Below are 13,870 nucleotides of genomic sequence, written 5' to 3'. Positions count from 1 at the left end.
GAGACATGTCAGGAAAAAGCATACCCAGGAAAGACAACCTTTCACTGAGTCCCAGGACCCCAAGCTTTTCTTCCCTCTTCTTGCATATCATTGTTATGTGTATGTAATGTTTAGGTATTCAGTTTCACACTGTGAGGCCGGTAGTGAGAAGTGCTTCTATTCCACCATTTCCAGAAGTTCTATTCTATGAAAATGTTTTACAGATGGGAGTGGAATATTTAGACTTTAACTTTACGTAGATAAATCTTACATGAGAACACAATTACGAAACATAGAAACAGGAAAGGTAAGAAATGACAAAATGGAGCTGGCATTGTGGTGCATTAGGTTAAGCTAGCACCTGTGGCAGAGATACCTCAAAACAAGGCTCCAGTTCATGTCATGGCTGCTCTGCTTCTGACCTAGCCCTCTGCTAACATGAATGGGTAGGCAGCAGAAGATGGCCAAGAACTTGAGTCTACCCTACCCAGGTGAGAATCCTGAATGAAGTTCCTGACTCCCCGGCTTTAACCTGGGCAGCTTTGGCCATTGCAGCCATTTGGGGAGTGAACCAATGAATGCAACATCTTTCTCTCTGTGTTTCTCTCTGTGTCACTCTGTCATTCACATAATTAATGTAAATATTTAAATAAAGAAAGGAATGATGAATGCAGAACTGAGACTCTGGTATATCATTGAAAGTGGGAAGACAAATAAAAAAAATTTGGAGAGAATACCATTTATTTATTGAATGCTCAAACTTTGCAATATTCATGACAACTCTAATAGCTTCCTTCTCATTTCATCATCTTCTTTTTAAGATTGATTTGTTTATTTAATCAAAAAGCAGAGAGACAGAAAGGGAAAGGAAGAGACAGAAAAGGAATATTCCATATGCAAGTCTACTCCCACAAATGGCTACAACAGCCACATCTGGGTCAGGTTGAAATCAGGAGCCAGGAATCCATCTGAGTCTCCCACGTGAATCACAGGATTTTAAGCACTTGGATCATCATCTGCTTGAGGAAACAAGGAAATATACTAATTCATGGGAGCTCAAATTGAAATGATTTTGGATTCTAGTTTTTTCCTATCTCCTTCACAGTGTTGAGTTCACGGTGTGATTGTCCATAATGGCAAGATGTGTGGACACTCATACTCACCCAACCCCTTATTGAAGTGCAATGGAATGAAAGTCTTTTCATGAGGAATTCTGAAAATGCCTTGAGAACTATTTTGATCAGTTTAGACTGTGTGTTCACTCCTAAACAGATCAGATGCCCTGGAAATGTTATCCCAGCCTTATAATAACATTAGGCCTGGTTTGCATGTTCCACACCTTTTCTTAGGAAGAAGACTTGGTTCCAGGTCACACAGAATGGGGAGACGGGAAGAAGGATGAAACATAGAGTGAAAAATAGCATCCTACACAGGAATAGAGAAATGGGTTCTGAGGAAGCAAATAACTCCACTAAGAACCCTGTTGGTGAAACTTCTGCTCTAGCAAGATTTATTTCTGGATGTGCCGACCTTTATCCCAGACTTTAAGAAGACTTGTATGAGTTGAGCCTCTTTGTTATGTAACTGCAGTCTTCATAATTCTTTCTATATTAGCCTTTTACAACTTTTACTATTATCCACCACCTGCAGGTGTTTAGCCCTGGGTTACAATAAGCATTGTTCAGAGACTCACAGTGCTCCCGAAGCTTGATGGCAGCCTTTCTCCCATGCCCTTTGTCAAAAGTAGTTTGGAGAACAGCTCATAAATGTTTTAAGAACTTAGATGAAATGTCAACATCACCCAAATGAATAGGTAAATGTGATTTTTCAGTCCGTGTGGATTTTGCTTGATGCTACTTTACTCAGATTTCCACACAAAGACTCCAGAACTACAATTTTTCTAGAATTCTTTTGTCAGAACATTCACAGAGTTTGAAAAGCTGAACTGCCATGATGAAGTCGTACAATGGCCTTCAATTCCATAGCCATTTGCTTCCACTTGTGCATTTAAATTTGCAGCAGAAATCTAAATGTTTAGCTTAATTGCCCTACTATGAAATACAGAGATTTATGAAAAGACGCTAACAGCAAGTCCCTGTGCCATCATTGAAAAGGCTCACTGGGTATTCAATAATAGGAAGGAAAAAAGCATATGTATAAAGAGGCCAAAAATTGCATTTAAATCAACATGGCAAAAAGGTTTCCATGGTACAATGAAAAATTAAATCAAACAGTGGGGTTCTTTTCAATTCATGCCTTTAAGAAAATGGGCAAGATGCAATGTTCTTTATTTGTCAGACAAGTGACACAGTTAATCAGTGCTAATTGCCCAGGATTGGCCTCTCAGTTTTGTCAGTTAATTAAAGCCCATTCTAATGTATCCTGACCAAACCCCACTATGTGGTGGGTAGGCAGAAAAATGAAAGGCACATACAGTGGGTCCCTCTCTTACTTGGAGAAAAGAAATCAATACTGATTTAGTTGCAGCAGAATTGAGCCATTTTGTCTGTGGTCTTTTTATCTGCAAGGCCCCCTGGCCATCAGTGTGGGAAAACATTCATGGAACGAATGCATTTAGCAGGAGTAATCATCACCATCATGGAGTGCTTATCAGAAATGAAGACAAAATGCAATTAGGCTAGATTTACAGTTGGACCAATAATTACCACTCAGATGTTTCAGCTGAATGGAAAATACATGATTCCAAACCATGACATTTGTGTTCAATTGCTTTCTCCTCCTTTCTCCTGTGATCTCTCACACTCCTCCATTTTCTTTTCTTTTTTCCATTTATAAAATATGTCAGTCATGATGTAGCACAGCTGAATAATTGTCATAGAGTCAAATGCTTGCAGATGGTTAATGGAAACAGAAAATTAAATGAACAGCAGTAAAGAAACTCATACAAAATTAAAGAACTCTATTGCAAATTTAAAGGGTCATTTGGTTTCATCAAAAATCAAATAATATGAATATGTTATCCTCTGCATGAAAGAGACTATGTTAAATTGTTTTGAGAGCTGAAAAATGAGCAATCAATGATGTGCTAATGAAATTTGTGAAAAAATCATGCACTATTGAAATATGTTGTAAATTGTCATTTCATCTCTGCAGAAGGTCTACTTATTTGGGAGACCAGTTTTCCCCCTACTCTAGCTTATTGTTAACTTAAATGTTTGAGCTGATGATAGAACTTGAAGCAAGTTACGATTCTTCCGAGAAAGAAATGAGGGTAGGATTAAACTAGGAGATTTCTCTCTGAGCCACAGCAAAAATAACTTAGTTACTCTTCCAAAAAAGATCTTGTCTGAAATCTTTCCCTCCTATGACAGAAACCTAACAATACTTAGCACATTCATGATATGTCCAAAGAACAGAATCAATGACTACAAAGACTTGCAAGGACTTAAGATGGTTTAGGCCACCTAAGCTCTCATCTGCCTGGCATTTTTGAAATCTGTAATTGATAAAACTTTTGTGAAAAGCAAAGCTGTCTTTCTGGTGAAGTATTAGATATCATGTTCTATGGTGTCATTCAGGAGTGGATTTCAGTTACAGATTCCTTGAAAATAGATCAAGATTACAAAGCATTACATTCGTTATTCACTCCTTTTTATTTTTCATTATCCTCTGCCTTCCCTGGGAAACCTGGAAGTCAATATGAAAAATCCTTTGTCCATCATAAAAGTGATTTTCTTCTTTGATGGTGGCTCATATCAAAGGAAAAGAAAAATAAAGACATATAAATGACTCTTCATTGAAAATACAGACATTTTTGACATTGCCAGGAATGGCTATCTAATAGATGATTATTTTTAATGACTAACAAAATCTTAGAGGCTGTTTTAGAATGAGGCAGTCTTTCATATTAAAAAACAAGATGGTAAAAAAAAATTCCTGAAAACAGAGCTTTAGAAAGGTTAAAACAAAATACTTTTGATAAATCTCTTAAGATAAATCATAATCTTTTCAAATCAAAACAAAATGTACGTCTTCTCACATTAATGAGAAAGAAACATGATAAACATAGCTTTTTTCTTCTCAATGATTCTTGATGAGTTAAGCCATAAAAATCTATCTGATTTTTTCTTATTAAAACTTCCAGTTGTCAATAGCTTATATATAAAACTGATACAGAGGTAAAAATGTTGATCCAACATTTCATCTGACTAGGCATATAATCCTTTATTTTAAATCGTATTCAACAAAGGTAAAGTTTAGTTCGTTATTTTATGTTATAATAAAATGGGGATCGCTTCTTGGCCTTTTGGCTAAGATCAACTGGAGTATCTGTTTCTATCAGTTTAATAAAACAGGAACAAAAATAAGTCAGTAACTTTGAATAGTTCGAATAAATCTGATAAAATGTTCAAATTTATTCAGTTAAAGTGTTTTTGTCTATGATTTTTAACCATTTTTAAAATATTTTCTGCTCTTTTTCCAACTAAAGCTCTTTAATGCACTCATTTTTACAAAACAGTAGTAGTTGCTATTTGAAATCCAGCTATCTTAATGCTGAATGTAGATACATTATCTACACAATACCCACGAAGAGTGCTTTTTGCACATCCATCACTAAAAGATAGTTGTTTATAGATACAATTTGGAGCAGGGGCAATTCCATTAGTCCTGCTTAATACTGTTATTCTTCAGATACATTTATAAATTAAATTTTATTTTGCTTTTCAACTAGCATGTGAGAGATACATATGGCAGATGCGGACAGCTCTATTTTGGTACCTGAGAATTACAATTTCTACAAATACCCCCACCCTACTGAAGTTCTGTATGCAATAACTCTGTTCAATGCAGAGTATATTAACCATTCATTCATAGACAGGTATGAAACAGTATTTGGATATCCCTGAAACATTATTATCAACTCACATGTCTTGATAAATATATACTCTTTTTAATATGTCCTTGGACAATGATTATGACAGGTGCCAGTTTGAGAGAACAATATAGCACATGTAAATCCTTATTTAGAGCATTCTTCTGGGTTGAATGGTACTGAAAGCCAAGAAAAGTGTTTCTGGGTCTGGAACTGGCATAGCAGTCATAGTCGCCTCCTGAGACACTGGTATTCCTTGTGGACACCAGTTCAAGACTCAGTTGCTCCACTTCTGATCCAGCTCCCTGCTAACATGCCTTGGAAAGCATTAGAGGACAGCCCAAGTGTTTGGGCCCCTGCACCCGTGTGGAAGACCTATAAGAAATTCTGGGCTCCTGGATTCTACCTGGCACAACCCAGGTAGAATGAGGCCATTTAGAGAGTGAACCAGTAGATGAAAGACCTCTCACTCTCTCTCTTTCTCTCTTTCCCTCTCTAACTCTGTCTTTCAAATAAATAAAAAATAGATTTTTAAAAAATGATGTTTCTTCAGCAGTTTGAGACTCTGAGGTTCAGATGAGCGTAATATGTGTGAAATTGTGAGGAGTCAGGTTAACAGGCAGTCAGGATGGTCCCAGTGGAAATTTACTGTGCAACATGCCTTCTTCTCCCTAAAGTTATCTTTAGTAGGGTCAAATGTGCCTGCCTTACTCCTTGGGAGCCTCCAATCTTATCATTAGCATAGCAAGGGAATGGTGACTCCACACTTCTGGGCTCCCAGTTTACTGTACAACAAGTTAGGGTCCCACCTTTCTGATGCCTCTCTTGTTACATCAGGAGCAAGCCAGACAGGGTAAAATGGTAAAAAGATTACCAATGAGATCTTTTGATGCATTTGTCCCCACTTTGTACCAATTGATTGACAGTTTTTTTCCCCAAAAATTGTGCTTAAAAACCTCACTGCTACCCGCCCCTTTGGGTTTTTCCTCTCTTAGAACCCCCCTCCAGATCACTCTGGCTGAAGGTATCTGACTTAAATAAACTTGTTTTTAAGTACACCTTGCTTTCCTCTTTGTCTTGTCTGCTTGGAAATTCTGCCACATGAGACAAAGAACTGAGCTAATTTCTTTTCTACTGCCATTTCAACATATACTGCAGGGATAAGCATTTGGCCTGGCAGTTAAGTTGCCCATGAAGGTGCCTACCTCCCACATCAGGGTGTTTGGGTTCAATTCCCGGCTATGTCTCCTGATTCCCACTTTCTGATAATTCAGACCTTGGGAGACAGTGGTGATAGTTCCAGTAATTGGATCCCTGCCACCCATGGTGTTATCGGTTAGCTTTATTAAGAATTTTAATATTAATATTTTGAGGGTCCTTGCTGTCTATTCAGATAAGAATTCTGAATATCAGCTAGAATAAACCAGGCAAAATGGTAAGCTTTTTTTAGCATTTATTCAGTGAAAGAAATACACAGGAAAGTGAGGAATTTATTTAGGGGAGAAAGAAGTCTAGAAATGTATGCTGGATCCATACCAGGCAGACAGAAAGCAGGGAGCCATGTGGAGCAAAGTATTCAGTTAGGAGCAGCCACAGGCAGCAAAGGGCTGTGGGAAAGCAGAGGCAGAGAGGCGGCCAAAAGGCTGCACACCCAAAGGTGCAGGACAGCAAGGGAAGGGGCCAAGGTGTTCCAGACTTTTTATTCACTTTCAAAGGGGAGTGGTTACATAATCTAATTGGCAGGTAGGCATACAGGTGAGGTCAGGTTGGGCATGAGATCACACAGAGGGCAGGGCGAAGGCATGGTTTCCAGCTCACAAATCTAATCAATTTAATCCTATCTGCCTGCCTATATTAATGGGAGAAATCTGGACAGAGTTTCTGACTCCCCATTCTGTTCCAGCTCACTCCCAGCTGCTGAGGGCATCTGAAGTGTGACCCAGCAGATGGGAACTTTATCTTTCTTTCTCCTTCACTCTCCTACCTCCTGCCCACTTCCTGGACCAGGGCATTCATTGTCCTATCTTGCAGAGGTGTTTGCTACTCACAACTCCTAGCTGAGTCCTTCCGCTGGAATTACACTTCACCTAAAGAAGCTGTTTTTCCTACTGTTTTTCCTCCCTTCAGCCTGCATCTGATTAGTGTGGGTATTATGACCTAGAAGCCTCAACTTCGTTATAGACATGTCTACAAGTTCACCCCAGTTTCAGTGCCCCGTGATAGCACAAGGAGCCATTGTTACTACCCCCTAATCTGCCCAGCTGTACTTCATTTTCTCATGGGCATTGCTTCTGAAAAGCAAGCCCCAATAACCTTCCTACATGCAGATCTTAGTCTCTGAGGCTGATTCCCAGTAACCACAAAGACTGTGATTTGGATTTGACTGATAGGCAGCATTTATGTGCAAACAGTGATGAAAGGGAAGCATCTTAGCCCACAGTGCATGGCTCAATATGAACCAAGGTGAAAAGGTGCAAGTAACTCCTTAATGTTTGTCAAAGGGTGAAGAGGCTCTGGTCTGACAATCTCAGGGATTTTCTGGGAATTATTTGAAATGAGAATGAAGACAATGGGTGGCAGTAGAATATGAAAGGCATTAAAAGCCATGCAAAGGATTTGGATTTTATTGAGTAGATGTTTGAAAGTCACTCTCAGACAAATAAAAACCACAGTATTTAAGAAGTTTGGTGTGGCAAGGATGTGCAGTATGAAGTAGAATCAGGGATGACAACACAAATCCATGTCTTAGAAATGAAATTTTGCATCTATAGTAACAGAAAGGGTAAGTAAATCCTTTCCTTTCTGTTTCCCTCTCCCTCTCTCTCTCTCTTTCTCTCTCTCCCTCTCTCCCTCTCCTCCTCTCTCCCTCTCTCCCTCTCTCCCACCCTCTCTCTCCTTTCCTCACCCTCCCACCCCTTCTGCCTCTACTTCTCCCTTCCCCTATGTATGTGTGAATGACCACATATGTGTGTGGTTTTGTGGAAAGTGGGTAAAGAACCTCATGCACACTTTCTAAAGAAGAACAAGGAAGCTATAGACAGGTCTTTTTGACAAGTTTCCCACTATGAATTGCTTTACCATATCTGCCATCCAAGACATGAATTACCTGGCACAATTCTCATACCATTATATACTACATAGTTCTGTTTTCTAAATATTCTGAGGAAAAAACAAACAAACAAAAAAACAACCATAGGAAGACAGCCAGAGGAGGAAGAGGAAAAACACAAGGGTATGGATGAGGGCACAGAATGGAGTGATTGGCTTCTGGAATCACTGAGGGTTAATTGCTCTTCTTTAATTCAACTTAAACTCTGTGTTCAAATATCTCCCCAGGATACAAGTTGAATGACAAAACACCCAATTGAAATAGTGAATTTTCCATAATTCAATTACTGTTCACAAAAACTCTAGGTGCTCACTGCATACCTTGTTTTCCAGAAAATTATGTCAATTTGTTTACCCCTAGACTCAATATGATGCTGTCACTGATAAGACAAAATCCATCATCCTTCAATAAGTTAGCGAATGTATCAGCGGGTTATCATTAGTTCCCAAATAGAAATCCTAGAAAAATTCCTGACAGTTTCATCACTATTCTCAAGTATAACAGATACTTCTATTACTTTATATTTACTTTCTTCAAAATTAGTAAAATATATAATTCAGATTATCTTGCAAAGATCTCCTCATGCACAGTTGAAGAATCAGCAAAGAAGGTGAATCATGATTAATATCACAAATAATAATTAACATATTGAATTACAAAAATGTATGTGTTTTTTAAAATAAAACTAGAGTCACATTGGAACACTACTGGCTTTAGATTTTGTTACCCAATCCCTGGCATAAAAATTGTATTTATATTTGGTCTTTCAAATTTTGGTCTTTCTAAGAAAGGTGTCACGCAAAAATTGGCGTAAAGATTACAATGTTGATAGCATTTGAGTTTGATAGCTCCTTCTCATTTCCCATTTATCTTCTTATACAAGCTAAATTCTTAAATAAGCTAAATATCCAAATTCTTGCAAGTAATGATGAGAAAAAGGAGACTTACTTTAAATTTTACAAAGAGTGGGTCAGGTCTTTAGCCTGGCTATAATATGTCACACCCCTTATCAATATGCCTGAGCTGAGCTTCTAACTCTAGCTGCTTGCTAATGAAGACCATGGGAGGTAGTAGTGATGGCTCAAGCAATTTAGTTACCACCATTCATAGAACTCACTTTGATTGAGTTCCAAGCTCCTGGGTTGGGTTTGAACAAGCTCCATCCTTTGTGAGCATTTGGATTGTAAACTTGTGAATGGGAATACTCTTTCTGGTCTCCCTATTTCTCTGCCTCTCGTATAAAATAAAATAATAAAACAAAATGTTAAATTTCCACCATCTCACTTGATCAGCCCTCACCCTGACTATTGATGAGCAACTTAATATGTTATCCCTCTTAGTATTTTTTTTGTTTGTTCTACTTAATACTTTTGGTTGAATACTGTAATCAATACACAATTCTTCTTAAGTGCTGAAACTTAACTGAAAAGTGATCGCTGTTAAATATAAGAGTGGGAATAAGAGAGGGAAGAGATGTGCAATTCGGGACATGCTCAAGCTGACTTACCTCAAACGGTAGAGTTAGAAACATACCAGGGGATTCCAATTCAATCCCATTGAGGTGGCATGTACCAATGCCATCTCACTAGTCCCAGTGATCAATTTCTGTTCACAGTTGATCATAATGATAGGACTAAGAACCAAAGGGATCACATAAACAAGAATAGTGTCTGCAAATACTAGCTGATAGAATAAAAAAGGGAGAGAACGATCCAACATGGGAAATGAGATACACAAGACCCATAGAATGGCAGATGTCCTAGACAGCACTCTGGCCTCAGAATCAGCCCTTAAGGCATGCGGATCCGGCTGAAAAGCCCATGAGAGTATTTCAGGCATGGAAAGCCAAGACACTCTGGCAAAAAAAAAAAAAAAAAAAAAAAAAAAAAAAAAAAAAAACCTAAATGAAAGATCTCCACGAGTGAGATCCCAGTGGAAAGAACGGGTCATCAAAGAAGGAGGTGCCTTTCTCTGAAGGGAGGAGAGAACTTCCACTTTGACCATGGCCTTGTCTAAATATGATCAGAGTCGGTGAACTCAGGGGGCTTCCATAGCCTTGGCAGCTCATGACAAGAGCCTAGGTTGATTACTGATGCCATAAACAAAAGTGTCAATTTGTTAAGTCAACAACAGGAGTCACTGTGCACTTACTCCTCATGTAGGATCTTTGTCCTTAGTGTGCTGTACATTGAGATTTAATGCTATAACTAGTACTCAAACAGTATTTTGCACTTTATGTTTCTGTGTGGGAGCAAACTGTTGAAATCTTTACTTAATGTATGCTAAACTGATCTTCTGTATATAAAGAGAATCGAAAATGAATCTTGATGTGAATGGAAGGGGAGAGGGAGTGGGAAAGGGGAGGGTTGCGGGTGGGAGGGGTGTTATAGGGGGGAAGCCATTGTAATCCATAAGCTGTACTTTGGAAATTTATATTCATTAAATAAAAGTTAAAAAAAAATTTCCACCATCTCACTTTAGTCACTCTAAATGTAAGCCTGGGTTTCCTGTTTTCCTAAAAATCTGCTTTGCATGATTATGGAAAGTTTGAGTCCTGACAAAACCTCATTCTTAAAACAATATTAAGCAAACAACTTTTATTAAAATTTTTTAAGACACAGTTCTTTTTCTCCCAAGGCACTGACTCATAAACATTATCAAATAGCCATAACACTTCACTATGCCCTGCATTATGTAGGCATTTAATATTAAACAACAATGTACTCTGTTGCTATTCCCCCTGGATTTCTAAGAATATGCTTTGACTTGACATTGAATTAAGGCAGCAGGAATTGCACCTCTGTTCTTCTTCCCCATGTCTATTTTCTTGACGTAATTGTACAAATTATCTTATACAAAAGGCTGATAGGACATTTGTTATAATATGAAAATCATTCAGGGGATTTCAGTTCTGCCCTGGGGAATATTGGCTACATTGGTGTTATAACCATTTCTGCTAACCAAACTGCTACTTGGAGATGTACGTTTCATTATTAGAACTCAGAGTCTGAAATTCCCTACAAGTCTCCAGAACTTCTTGTATACCAATTCCTTCTTTACAGACGGACTGTTGCAGAAGATAGAGACAGGAAAGGGAGCAGAAGCAGAGAGCCCTTCAAAGTCCCTCACCATCAAGGTGAGAAAAATGGCTCCTAAGGCAAAGGAATTAATGTTTATCAGATGGAACAGTTGGCAGCGATTTTCTTCAATCTAGTTCATTTTGATTATGTGGCTAAAGGATTTTCAAAAGGAGCTTATCAAAGAAACAGTACTAAAATTGCCAGAGTATTTTTGTTTGACATAATTAAGGACTTCTACTCACAGAGGAATTAAATGATAAAACAAGGTTTGTTGGAGCTGTGGACATTTAATTATATAATGAAGGTTTAGGATCCCAAACTGTGTGCTTACTTAGGTAATTACAGCAGACAATTTACTTTGAGAATCAATCAGTGTTTTTAGGCATTTAAAAATTATTCTTATGAAAGTGTCATCTGTTTAATTTTGAGAATAAAAATTTAATCTTAGCTTCATTATTTGTGATAGGCCAGAAATTTTCAAGGCTATTGTGTTTAAGTGGATAATCTCCTACCCTTTTAGGGTGTAGAAATTTAATAATGAGTATCAATAACAATTGCAAAGAAATTTTTCATACTTTGTGGTTAGAGCACAATCCCAAACCCCTCTATCTCTTGGAGTTTCTTGAGAGCTTTGCCTAAAATTCCTGTCTCAAAAAGGAAAATCAATTCTGTGAGTTACACGACATAGATGGGGAACCATTCCCAAAGCCAATATGGAAGTTTCTAATTAATTTGGACTGTGACTCTATGGAAGAGACCTTGTACTTGACATATGAGGGAAACCAGAAACCATACCTTTGGGTTTCATAATTCTTCTAAAAGTAGATGATAAAGTGATGGAAAACTATGAACTATTTATGAATTTTGAATATAAACACAAGCTTAGCAATAAGCTCATTTGTGGTTTAGAAACTTAATATTTTCCAGATATACAAAAGCATGTGACTTTTTGTCATTAATAAAAATTCTAAGAAGATTTAAGACATCTGAGTTTCCTTTAGACTTTTAGTGAGAGATTCCACAGGATAGCAGAGATAGTGGAAAAAGAATGATAGCTCAAGATCAGAAATCGCATTCCACTAGCTGGAGAGAGCAGTAAATTATTATTATGTCCAAAAGAATGGCAGGAAAAATATCTAATGACTCCTGCAGCTTTGTATAAGGACAGAACATAGACAGGTACACAACCCACACATGCCCTGCAGGCAGAGCCCCACCCTAAACCACTGGTGGGAGCATCAACCAGAAACCTGAAAATAGATCTACCAGAAGGCCCAGCAATCCCACTCCTGAGAATTTCCCCAAGGAAGTAAATCAGCGTATGAAAGAGTGATCTGTGGCCCATGTTTATGGCAGGTCAACTCACAACAGCTAAGATATGGAATCAACCCAGATGTCTACTGATGGCTTGATAAAGATATTGTGGTATACATATATGACGGAATACTATTCGGCTGTAAAAAACGTGAAATCCTGTCTTTCCCAACAAAATGCCTACAGTTGGAGACCTTTATGTTTAGTGAAGTCAGTCCCAAAAAGACAAGCATCATGTTTTCCCTGCTTTGTTGTAACTAATCTACAGAATATAACAGCATAAAAGGTATAGGAGTGAAAATGACATTTTGATATTTAATTATTTATAGGCCTTGTCTATACTACTGAAGAACAGTGGTTTTTCTACTTACTATTTAACTGAATTCTTAATTTAGTGGAGAGTAACAATTGTGATTATAAATTAAAATGAAAGTATGTCATTGCAAAAAAAATAAAAGGAAAATAAGAAAGGAATCAGGAGGGAGTGTAAAAGGGAGGTTAGAGTGGGAATTATGTTTTTAAAACTGCATATATAAAATTCATGAAATTTGTTCCTTTTATACAAATAAAAAATTTTTAAAGAAAGACTGGCTTCAAGTTGGCTTTTCTCCAAGGAGCACAAGTAACTAAATTCAAACTTCCTACCACTTCAAAACATTATTTTCACTCCTCTATGAGTCCAATTCCAATGTCACCAATTAATGGATATAAAGCACAGAGAGTGTGTTTCTAGGGCAACCCCATCATGAAGCAGCTGCCATAACTAGTAGCCACCCAGATACTACAGGATATGGAATTACACAATTTAAAGCAACAATAACAGAACCCGATCTTCATGAGTCTCAGAAGCAATACTTGCCTGATTTCCTAAAAGAGAGAAATATTGTCTGTAAACACATCCTTATGATATATTTAATTTGATTTACTCACAAATTCTTTAAAACTATTCCTTTATAGTTGATGCAAACTCTAATGAACCATGAAGCTTTCCTCACAAAAACACAGTCAGGTTAAGTCATTATGAGAAAGTTTCCTTAAATCAAATTGTGGCGATATCTTTAGACAGAAATGGATTTTTAAACGAGTACTCAGCAAAAAGCATACTTCACATTGGTTCTTTTCTGAAGACTTCATAGACAAGTATTATTTGTTCCATCATGCTAACAAGTTCTAGGTAAATCTGTGAATATGTTTTTCAATAACAAGTGTACTGAAGCTTCAGATTTGAGTTTCTTTACACACTGGTGTTATAATAGGTTTACAAAATGAGCCTTGAAAATGCCTTCAAGGTATCTAAATACTGTTTACTCTGAAATAGTGGATGACAGAAATAAACTTGTTTAACTTCAGGCTAAATCCTAGGAGAATTCTATAGTCACTCTCTGCCATTAAGAAACTATGTCCAACTGAAGAATAGTAGAATAATTTTTCAGAACAGCTACAAACAGAAGATATGCAGTGTAGGGTATGAAACATGATATTTGAGAAAATAAATTTCTTTAGTTTTGGAATTTTTATGGACTATGAATCAAGATTTATAAGTTTTTCTTCAAT

At 37.4% G+C, this 13,870-nt stretch overlaps 2 pseudogenes; both read left to right on the top strand.

Moving 5' to 3' along the window:
- LOC127492807 (non-selective voltage-gated ion channel VDAC1-like) overlaps positions 1–13,870 on the top strand; it is an 84,650-nt pseudogene that overhangs the window by 36,247 nt on the left and 34,533 nt on the right.
- LOC127492896 (U2 spliceosomal RNA) lies at positions 4,231–4,395 on the top strand (annotated as a pseudogene).

The sequence above is a fragment of the Oryctolagus cuniculus genome, chromosome 14, assembly GCF_964237555.1.
Source record: "Oryctolagus cuniculus chromosome 14, mOryCun1.1, whole genome shotgun sequence".
Lineage (NCBI taxonomy): Eukaryota > Metazoa > Chordata > Mammalia > Lagomorpha > Leporidae > Oryctolagus > Oryctolagus cuniculus.
This window is presented reverse-complemented; position numbering and strand designations above follow the sequence as displayed.